The sequence below is a fragment of the Mustelus asterias genome, chromosome 16 (assembly GCF_964213995.1).
Source record: "Mustelus asterias chromosome 16, sMusAst1.hap1.1, whole genome shotgun sequence".
NCBI lineage: Eukaryota > Metazoa > Chordata > Chondrichthyes > Carcharhiniformes > Triakidae > Mustelus > Mustelus asterias.
In genome coordinates this window covers 8,556,617-8,568,009 of record NC_135816.1, presented here as the reverse complement: position 1 = coordinate 8,568,009, position 11,393 = coordinate 8,556,617, and the positions used below count along the sequence as shown (strand labels likewise).

At 44.8% G+C, this 11,393-nt stretch overlaps 1 pseudogene; it reads left to right on the top strand.

Moving 5' to 3' along the window:
- The first annotated feature begins 615 nt into the window (after window positions 1-615).
- LOC144505597 (protocadherin gamma-A6 pseudogene) lies at window positions 616-3,012 on the top strand (annotated as a pseudogene).
- The last annotated feature ends 8,381 nt before the right edge of the window (window positions 3,013-11,393 follow it).

The following is an 11,393-nucleotide window of genomic DNA, read 5'->3' as shown; positions in this document are numbered from 1 at the left end:
GTCTAGTCTGACTTCATAATGTACTTTGGGTTCTGGCCACGGATTCTAACAATAATACGGAACACAAAGGAAAGTTTCATATTCATCGTACCATATTCGTGAAAACTTAATTGTCTTTAAAATTTTAATATTACCAACTGTGAATAGAAAATTGCAGATATCACAATTGTTTAAAGCATCAAAGCACATTTGGTCTGCTAAACAACGCATTAAAATATTTACCAGCACAACTGCGAATTTAAATTGCGCACTATAAAATACGCGTGCACTGCTAGTTTGAGCCGACATTGGCTGTTCAGCTTTAAGAGTTGCATGGTGCAGTTATGGGTAAGGACTCTTTGTGTCGCTGTCTACCAATAGCAAACCAAACGCTGGGAGAGATCTACCTCCCCCTCCTTTTTATACAAAATACAGAACAGAAACAACGGAAAGGACAAACGTTGCCCACACATGTAGCAGCGGGTTACGATCAGAGGAACACACGCTCCGAGACCTTAGGTTTTTCAGTTTAATGTTGACAATTACCATCAACAGAATACGCATTTGATTTTGCAGCAAGCCCGTTAAAGGAGGAAGAAATTTAATTACATTTACAACGCGATCCAATTGGGAACAATGACGAACGCAGTCGGCCGCCGGTTATATTTTATATTGCTAATATGCATTTGGGATCTCGCTTTTGGACAAATTCGTTACTCAATCCCTGAAGAACTGGAGCGCGGAGCATTTGTTGGGAATATCGCCGAGGATTTAGGCCTAAGCATTCAAGAGATGACAGTCCGCAAATTTCGGCTCGTCTCTGACGACGGCATACAATTATTGAAGGTGAACATGGGGAATGGCATCTTAGTTGTGAACGAGAGAATCGACAGAGAAATTCTCTGTGGCCGAAGCTCGAGCTGTTCCGTTTCTCAGGATATCACGGTAGAAAATCCTTTGGAAATGCATCGCATTGATGTGGAGATACTGGATGTAAATGATAACTCGCCCAGCTTTACCAAAAGCAGATATTCTTTACAAGTCTCTGAGCTTACCGCCGCTGGAGCTCTCTTTCCTCTCGAGAGCGCGCACGATCCTGATGTCGGCACAAACACCGTGAGTACTTATCAAATGAGCACAAGCAATCACTTTGGCCTAAAGACTCACAGCAGAAACGATGGAAGTAAAATTGCTGAATTGGTGTTAGAATACCCCTTGGACCGCGAGAAGCAGTCGACATTTCATTTGACACTGACTGCCCTTGACGGTGGGAATCCTCACAGATCTGGCACTGCAGAAATAATCATTACTGTTCTGGATGTAAACGATAACGCGCCTGTATTCAATCAGCAAATATACGGAGTTAACATAATGGAGAACGCACCTATTGGTAACTTGGTTATAACATTAAGTGCCACTGATTTTGATGAAGGAACAAATGGTGAGGTTAAATACTTTTTAACAAATCAGGTTTCTCAAAGGGTTCAGAAGCTTTTCAGTTTGGACCCAGAAACAGGTCAGATCACAGTTCAAGGACCACTGGACTATGAAGAGAAAAATATTTATGAACTTGAGGTACAAGCTGTGGACAATGGAACGCCCGCATTAATTGGACGCGCACAGATTCTTGTTAGGTTAGTTGATATTAATGATAATTTCCCACAGCTCAAGGTTAGCTCGTTTTCGGGTGAACTAAGGGAAGATGCTGCATTAGGAACTGTAGTCGCTATAATAAGTGTAATGGATCGAGATTCTGGGGACAACGGCCAAGTACAGTGTCACGTGCCCCCAAATATCCCGTTCACACTTCAAAGATCTTTGAATAACAAGTGTATGTTGGTTGTCAGCGATAGACTGGATCGCGAAATGACTCCGTTATACAACATCTCTATTTCAGCCTGCGACGCAGGGTCACCCCCTCTTTCAACAAACAAAACCATCCTCATTTCGATTTCTGATATAAATGATAATGCTCCACGGTTTACACAACCCTCATATAATGTGTTCCTGATGGAAAACAACATTCCGGGTGCATCGATATTTGCTGTTACTGCTTTAGACCCTGATTTGAACAAGAATGCCGAGGTATCATATTTTCTTTTGGAGCATCGCAGGCAAGATTTTTCCGGATCTGGCGACGTGATTGTTAATTCTGAAAGTGGGCGCATTTACGCGCTGCGCTCCTTTGACTATGAAATACGGAAAAACATTCAGGTCAAAATCCAAGCTCAGGATGGTGGAACTCCCTCATTGAGCAGCACTGCCATCGTCAATATTATTATCTTGGACGAAAATGACAATGTCCCAGCGATTGTTTCACCTGCAAAGTACAATGGTTCGGCGGCGATGGAGGCCGTGCCCCAGTCAGCTGCTCCTGGATACTTAATTACCAAAGTAATTGCGACAGACACAGATTCCGGACAGAACGCACGGCTTTCCTATCAACTCATAGAATCTACCGACCGCAGTTTGTTTCGTGTGGGATTTACCTCTGGAGAAGTCCGCACTACTCGAAGATTCCGAGATCAAGATGTCCTAACACAGAGGCTTGTAGTTTCGGTTAAGGACAATGGGCAGCCTAGTCTCTCCAGCACGATCACAATTGTGGTTTCAGTCCTAGCTAACCTTACCGAAAATTTCTCTGAGAGAAAAAACACGCCGAGGAAACCTGAAGTATTTTCAAATTTGAATTTGTTGCTAATTATATCTTTAGGGTCAACTACCTGCATATTTTTATTAATAATACTGTTGCTGATCGCTCTGAAGTGCAAGCAAGACCGAGATCTTTATGGATACACGCCTAGCATCTGCTGCTTTACGCGGAGGAATTCCACTGCTACCTTTAATGGTAGATCTGCTCCAGAAGCAACTTTAAGTTACCCCGCTGCTGCTCAAACTCTGCCCATTCGGGAATCGTACAATTACACCGTTTGTCTTTCTCCTGAATCTTCTAAGAGTGATTTTTTGTTTTTAAAACCGTGCCATCCGACCTTGCCTCTCGATGATATCAACGTTCTTGAAAGAGGGAAGTGATATAATTTGTCAATGTTTACTGTTATTGATTTGCGAAGCATAAGTCCATATATGCACAGTGAAAGAAGAAGAGAATTTGATGTATCGGTATTAGATGGATGGCACAATGTATGTATTAGCGGATAAAGGCACATATGTTGGGGGCGCAGTCTCATAAATGGTAATTTGTGATTTTCATTAACATTAGAATCCACCAATCGCAGTGTTTTTAGTTTGGGATTTACCTCTGGAGATAGCTGAGCGTTTTAGCGTCTTCATCCATTGAACTATAGTAAGATGGCATTAGGCCTCCAAAAGCAGCATGACATAAATGGCTCTACTGAACATTTTATTATCGGTTCTATTTGTGCTACTTAGGCACTTTGGCTTGGCTGTTGCTGATCGTGAAAATATTCACGTTGTTTGAATAAAATATGGCCCGTTTGGAAAGATTCCAGTATCACTGAATTACTTTGTAATCCGCTGAGAGAACAAACACGTTTAGTTATGTAAACTTGCGAGGAAATTAGAGAGGAGTCAAAGGTATTTGAATTCCAGTGGGCGAGTGGATTTTGGAACACAGAAATACAGTTCCCTTCTTCAACAGTTGCCTGAATTTTGTTTTCGTTCATTGTGGGCATTTGAGCTTCCCCATTAAGATGACCATTAATATTGATTCCTTCAGGTACTTGGAGCAGTGAAAATGAACTTTATTCTCAAACCCCTGCAGTCCATGCGATGATGGTATCTCACAATTCTGTTATATAGGAAGATGTTGACCCAGCCAACAGGAAGGGAACTGGTTATATAGCAAAGTCGTTACTGCACGTGGCTTGAATAGGTGTTCCCTTTGTCTGTTGACGAAATGTGCATAGGTGGCGGACGTCCACTGTTTGTGAAGTACAGTGGATGCAGCATGGCAAGTGAGATTGCCACTCATTGATAGTGTTCATTGCAGTGCGAAGGCGACGGGAGGAGCGGTTGGCTGTGCACCATGAGAGACAGCCACATTTTGTGAGATTGGGAACACATTTATCACAAGCAAAGCGTCGTTCTGAACTTATCTCCCTTAAAAAGAAACTGAACCAAATAATGTTTCACCAAAATCCAAGGAAAACAGAAAATATTTCAAATGTTTATAAAATCAATATTTTCACGGAGAAATAAAATGCACAATGGACTGAAAGGATTAAGTAGCATTAGAAAAGTATGTAATTATATATCAGGTAGGAACAGTCGAAGAACCAGTACTGGATGCAGAGAGACAAGTGTAGAATGCATGTACATTGTCTTGATGAACAAGGCTAATTAGCTGCACATGTAAATAACGGCGTGAGGATATGATATACTGACAAAAGTGGAAAAGTAGCCGAAAAATATGAAGGGCTGGGCGTATAATGATCCGCTTTAAAAATTCCAAAACATATGAGGTGCAAAATGGAGGTGGAATGGGGGTCCTGATTAGTGAAGTCATTGTCGTGTTGGAAAAAACGTCACGGTGTTAATGGGACTGGAGCCAGGAAGCAAAAAGAATTATGATCATGCTACTGAGTGCATTCGATAGCCCTACAATTAGTGAGAGAAGGAGGGAGAGAGAGATTGTGTGAAAGAGCGAGATAAAGGGAAATATCTGCAGGCAATCACAGAGAAGTGCAATACATATAGTTTAGTCTTTTTGGGGGCTTTAATTAAGCAAATATCAATAGCTATAATCTTTATTAAATGGTAAGGGGAGAAGGTAATTCTGAAATGTGGTTAATAGAATCTCCTATAGGAATATGTTAACAGTCAAGTGCTCGTGAACGAGTTGGGCCACGTCGACAAAATGTCCTTGGAAAACTTGGGAACAACGACAGTCAGAAGGTTAAGCGAAACATCGAAGAAAAGCAAGGAAAATGTAAAGCCACCACTTCTAAATAGAAAGCAAATTAACTTGATTAAAAGTTATGCATTATGCAATTATGCATTATGCAATATGAGTGGGTAAGATTGACCAAAGCATTGGCAGAAAAAAAATCAGCAGGACCATTGTTTTCTCCTTTCAGAAGATGCAGATGTTACTTGCTGGGCTAACATTTTGTTCACATTTGGCCTGATATTATGAGATTTCCTATGGTTTGGACTCAATTTTGAGAAATTCTATGGCATCTCCCTCTCATATGTATACCATTTTTGGATGAAAATTGTGATTCAGGTGTGGATGACAATGTTAGACTCGTGCTTGAAAAGACTGTAAGGCAGCATTCGCACTTTAATCACAACTACCCAGATATCAGCAAGAAAGAGTGTGCAGGATTGACATGGCTGGGTGTACCATTTATGTTTCTGGTCGCCTTTCCGGTTTTATTTGTTAGAAATTTTCCATTTGGTACAACTGAATTGTTTAAGAGGCCAGTTCAGAGGCAGTCACATTATTGTGGTTCTGCATTCACATGGTAGGCCAATAAAGATATGTACGGTTGGTTGCCTGAAGGAAAGAAGGGATTTTATGACCAGATAAGCTCTCAAATCCAGGAGTTTTTTAAAATTTTAAACGAATTTTAAGTCCACCAGCTATGGAGGTGGGACTCCAATGTATGTCCCAGTAATATTACAAGTACGTCAGTTTCCTCTCGGAACAGGATGCAGTGACAGGATCCTTTCCCTACCTATGCAATGTCAAATTTGCCTGCATGATGTTTTCTTGAATTGACAGTTTTCCTCAGTAGCTAGCTTTAGGGCTCTTCCATCAGGCTGTTTACGATTCAAGCCGACCACAATGGCGGAGGAGGAAGACATGGTAGCAGACTTTTCTAATGAGCCCAAAATCCCGCTGCCAAGCATGAGGTTCAAGCCTGCAATGATGGATAGAGCCAAGTCGAGGCAATCAAAATACAGGCACCAAATTCGAAAGTTAGAGAGCACTCGAATTAAAGGTCTCACGATCGAAGCATCAGGAAGTTAAGCTAGTCAAGATTCTCTTTCGTCGAATGGCTGCTGTTGCAGGAGTATTTTTAAAATAGTGTCACAAGTGAAGGGGATTCTGGGAGGTTGAGTTCTTAGTATAAAAGTCAGTTACCTGGGGGATTCGACCGCTTTGTTCGACTGGAGCATAAAAAGCAGGCCGCACTATACAGCGGGCAGCGTCGGGAGCGGGCAATGGAGTGAGCGGGAAGCAGAGTGAGAGCTGCAAGGGCTTTGGCTCACAGGGCTTAGGCGGTAATGGGCGACACAGGACAGGTTTAAATTCATTCTGTTACCCTTCAATTTCGAATCCTTGTTCTTTCCCAGTGCACTCTGAGGAAGGGGAAAAAGGGTTCAGTGTTCCATTGGAGCAATTCTTTTTCTTTGTAGCAGTAAGTTTTATATGGAGGGGATGGAAGTGAAGGCAGTGCAATGTACCTCCTGCAGAATGTTTGAGGTGAAGGACACCGTCAGTGTCCCTGCTGATTACACCTGTGGGAGGTGCACCCATCTGCAGCTCCTCCAAGACCGCGTTAGGGAGCTGGAGTTGGATGAGCTTAGGGTCATCAGGGAGGCAGAGAGGGCCATAGACACAAGCTTCAGGGATATAGTTGCTCCAGGGAATGAAAATAGATGGGTGACAGTGAGAGGGGCTGGGAGGAAGCCGTCGGTGCGGGGGTCCCCTGTGGTCGTTCCCCTTAGCAACAAGTATTCCACTTTGGAGACAAGCGAGGAGGGCGACCTACCAGTGGTAAGCCGCAGTGACCAGATCGCCAGCGCTGACTCCATCCCTGTGGCTCAGAAGGGATAAGGGGAGAGCGGTAGAGCTATAGTTAGTGGGGACTCGTTTGTTAGAGGGATAGATAGGAGGTTCTGTGGCAACAAGAGTGACTCACGGATGGTATGTTGCCTCCCGGATGCCAGGGTCCATGACATCTCCGACCGTGTCTTCAGGATTCTAAAGGGGAAGGGGGAACAGTCACAAGTCGTGGTGCACGTCGGCGCCAAAGACATAGGTAAGAGAGGGGACGGGGATTTAAAACAGGAATTCACGGAGCTTGGGTGGAAGCAGAGAGCCAGGACAAAACAGGTTGTCATCTCTGGTATGTTGCCGGTGCCACGGGATAGCGAGTTGAGGAACAGGGAGAGAGTGCAGTTAAACACATGGATGCAGGGATGGTGTAGGAGGGAGGGTTTCAGCTATGTGGATAATTGGAACACTTTCTGGGGAAGGTGGGACCTGTACCAACAGGACGGGGTGCACCTGAACCAGAGAGGCACCAATATCCTGGGAGGGAAATTTGCTACGGCTCTTCGGGGGGATTTAAACTAATTTGTCAGGGGGATGGGAAAAGGAGTTGTAGTCCGGAGGTCACTGAGTGTAGTGAGGTACTGGGAAGGGTATCATGGTCAAAGGTGGGTACCAGCAGACAAGAAGGTGGGTTGAAGTGTGTCTACTTCAATGCAAGGATCATCCGAAATAAGGTAGGTGAACTTGGGGCGTGGATTGGCACTTGGGACTACGATGTTGTGGCCATTACGGAGACATGGGTAGAACAGGGACAGGAATGGTTGTTGGAAGTTCCGGGGTATAGATGTTTCAGTAAGTGTAGGGTAGCTGGTAAAAGAGGTGGAGGAGTGGCACTGTTAATCAAGGAGAGTGGAACAGCTGCAGAAAGGCATTTCGAAGGGGATCTGCCTACAGAGGTAATATGGGCTGAAGTTAGGAATGGGAAAGGAGCGGTCACGTTGTTAGGAGTTTACTATAGGCCCCCAAATAGTAATAGAGATGTGGAGCAAGAAATTGCTAAGCAGATTATGGATAGGTGTGGAGGTCACAGGGTAGTTGTCATGGGGGACTTTAACCTTCCAAATATTGAATCGAACCTTTATAGGTCGAATAGTTCGGATGGGGCGGTTTTTGTGCAGTGTGTGCAGGAGGGGTTCCTGACACAACATGTGGATAAGCCGACAAGAGGTGGGGCCACATTGGATTTGGTAATGGGAAAAGAGCCGGACCAAGTGTTGGATTTGGTTGTGGGAGAGCACTTTGGAGATAGTGACCACAATTCGGTGTCTTTTGTTATTGCAATGGAGAGGGAGAGGGCCGTACGGCAGGGCATAGTTTACAATTGGGGGAGAGGTAATTATGATGCAATCAGGCGGGAATTAGGAAGCATAGGATGGGAACAAAAATTGTCAGGCAAAGGCACTAATGATAAGTGGAACTTTTTCAAGGAACAAATACTGCGTGTCCTTGATAGGTATGCCCCTGCCAGGCAGAGAGGAAATGGCCGAGTGAGGGAACCATGGTTCACAAAAGAGGTGGGATGTCTTGTCAAGAGGAAGAAGGAAGCGTATGTTAGGTTGAGAAAACAAGGTTCAGTTGGCTCGATGGAGGGCTACAAGTTAGCAAGAAATGAGCTGAAAAAGGGGCTTAGGAGAGCTAGGAGGGGGCATTAGAAGTCCTTGGCGGGTCGGATCAAGGAAAACCCCAAGACTTTTTACTCTTATGCGAGGAATAAAAGAATGACCAGGGTGAGGCTGGGGCCGGTCAAGGACGGCAGTGGGAATTTGTGCATGGAGTCAGAAGAAATAGGAGAGGTGAAGAATGAATACTTTTCTTCGGTGTTCACCAAGGAGAGGGGCCATGTTTTTGATGAAGAGATGGTGTCACAGGCTGATAGGCTGGAGGAAGTAGATGTTCGGAGGGAAGATGTACTAGCAATTTTGAATAAACTGAAAGTTGATAAGTCCCCTGGGCCTGATGAAATATATCCTAGGATTCTTTGGGAGGCAAGGGATGAGATAGCAGAGCCTTTGGCATTGATCTTTGCGTCCTCACTGTCCACGGGGGTGGTGCCAGAGGACTGGAGAGTGGCGAATGTGGTTCCTCTGTTTAAGAAAGGGAATAGAAATGACCCTGGTAATTATAGGCCGGTTAGTCTTACTTCGGTGGTCGGTAAGTTGATGGAAAAGGTCCTTAGGGATAGGATTTACGACCATTTAGAAAGATGCAGCTTAATCCGGGTTAGTCAGCACGGATTTGTGAAGGGCAAGTCTTGCCTCACAAATTTGATAGAATGTTTTGAGGAGGTAACTAAGTGTGTAGATGAAGGTAGTGCAGTTGATGTCATATACATGGATTTTAGTAAGGCGTTTGATAAAGTCCCCCACGGTCGGCTTATGAAGGAAGTAAGGATGTGTGGGATAGAGGGAAGTTTGGCCGATTGGATAGGTAACTGGCTATCTAACAGAAGACAGAGGGTGGTGGTGGATGGAAAATTTTCGGTCTGGAAACCGGTTACCAGTGGAGTGCCACAGGGATCAGTGCTTGGTTCTCTGCTATTTGTAATTTTTATAAATGACTTGGAGGAGGGGGCTGAAGGGTGGATCAGTAAATTTGCTGATGACACCAAGATTGGTGGAGTAGTGGATGAGGTGGAGGGCTGTTGTAGGCTGCAAAGAGATATAGATAGGATGCAGAGCTGGGCTGAAAAATGGCAAATGGAGTTTAACCCTGACAAATGCGAGGTGATTCATTTTGGTAGGACAGATTTGAATGCGGATTACAGGGTCAAAGGTAGGGTTCTGAAGAATGTGGAGGAACAGAGAGATCTTGGCGTTCATATCCATAGATCTCTGAAGGTTGCCACTCAAGTGGATAGAGCCATGAAGAATGCCTATAGTGTGTTGGCATTCATTAACAGGGGGTTTGAGTTTAAGAGCCGTGGGGTTATGCTGCAACTGTCCAGGACCTTGGTGAGACCACATTTGGAATATTGTGTGCAGTTCTGGTCACCTCACTACAAGAAGGATGTGGAGACACTGGAAAGAGTGCAAAGGAGATTTACCAGGATGCTGCCTGGTTTGGAGGGTAGGTCTTATGAGGAAAGGTTGAGGGAACTTGGGCTTTTCTCTTTGGAGCGGAGGAGGTTGACAGGAGACTTGATAGAGGTTTATAAGATGATGAGGGGGATAGATAGAGTGAACGTTCAGAGACTATTTCCTCAGGTGAATGGAGCGGTAACTAGGGGGCATAACTATAGGGTTCATGGTGGGAGATATAGGAAGGATGTCCGAGATAGGTATTTTACGCAGAGAGTGGTTGGGGTGTGGAATGGACTGCCTGCAGGGATAGTGGAGTCAGAAACTTTAGGAACATTTAAGAAGCCATTGGATAGGCACATGGAGTACTTCGGGATGATAGGATAGGTAACTGGCTGTCTGATCGAAGACAGAGGGTGGTGGTGGATGGAAAATTTTCGGACTGGAGGCAGGTTGCTAGCGGAGTGCCGCAGGGATCTTTGCTTGGTCCTCTGCTCTTTGTGATTTTTATTAATGACTTAGAGGAGGGGGCTGAAGGGTGGATCAGTAAATTTGCTGATGACACCAAGATTGGTGGAGTAGTGGATGAGGTGGAGGGCTGTTGTAGGCTGCAAAGAGACATAGATAGGATGCAAAGCTGGGCTGAAAAATGGCAAATGGAGTTTAACCCTGATAAATGTGAGGTGATTCATTTTGGTAGGACAAATTTAAATGTGGATTACAGGGTCAAAGGTAGGGTTCTGAAGACTGTGGAGGAACAGAGAGATCTTGGGGTCCATATCCACAGATCTCTCAAGGTTGCCACTCAAGTGGATCGAGCTGTGAAGAAGGCATATAGTGTGTTAGCTTTTATTAACAGGGGGTTGGAGTTTAAGAGCTCTGGGGTTATGCTGCAACTGTACAGGACCTTGGTGAGACCGCATTTGGAATATTGCGTGCAGTTCTGGTCACCTCACTATAAGAAGGATGTGGAAGCGCTGGAAAGAGTGCAGAGGAGATTTACCAGGATGCTGCCTGGTTTGGAGGGTCGGTCTTATGAGGAAAGGTTGAGGGAGCTGGGGCTGTTCTCTCTGGAGCGGAGGAGATTGAGGGGAGACTTAATAGAGGTTTATAAAATGATGAAGGGGATAGATCGAGTGAACGTTCAAAGACTATTTCCTCGGGTGGATGGAGCTATTACAAGGGGGCATAACTATAGGGTTCATGGTGGGAGATATAGGAAGGATATCAGAGGTAGGTTCTTCACGCAGAGAGTGGTTGGGGTGTGGAATGGACTGCCTGCAGTGATAGTGGAGTCAGACACTTTAGGAACATTTAAGCGGTTATTGGATAGGCACATGGAGCGGACCTGGATGGTAGGGAGTGGGATAGCTTGATCTTGGTTTCAGATGAAGGTCGGCACAACATCGTGGGCCGAAGGGCCTGTTCTGTGCTGTACTGTTCTATGTTCTATGTTCTGTGATAGGGAGGAAATGGCTTGATCTGGGTTTCAGACAAAGCTCGGCACAACATCGTGGGCCGAAGGGCCTGTTCTGTGCTGTACTGTTCTATGTTCTATGTTCTAAGTAGGCTTACATTAACACTGCAACGAAGTTACCGCGAAAACCCCCAAGACCCTACACCCCGGCGCC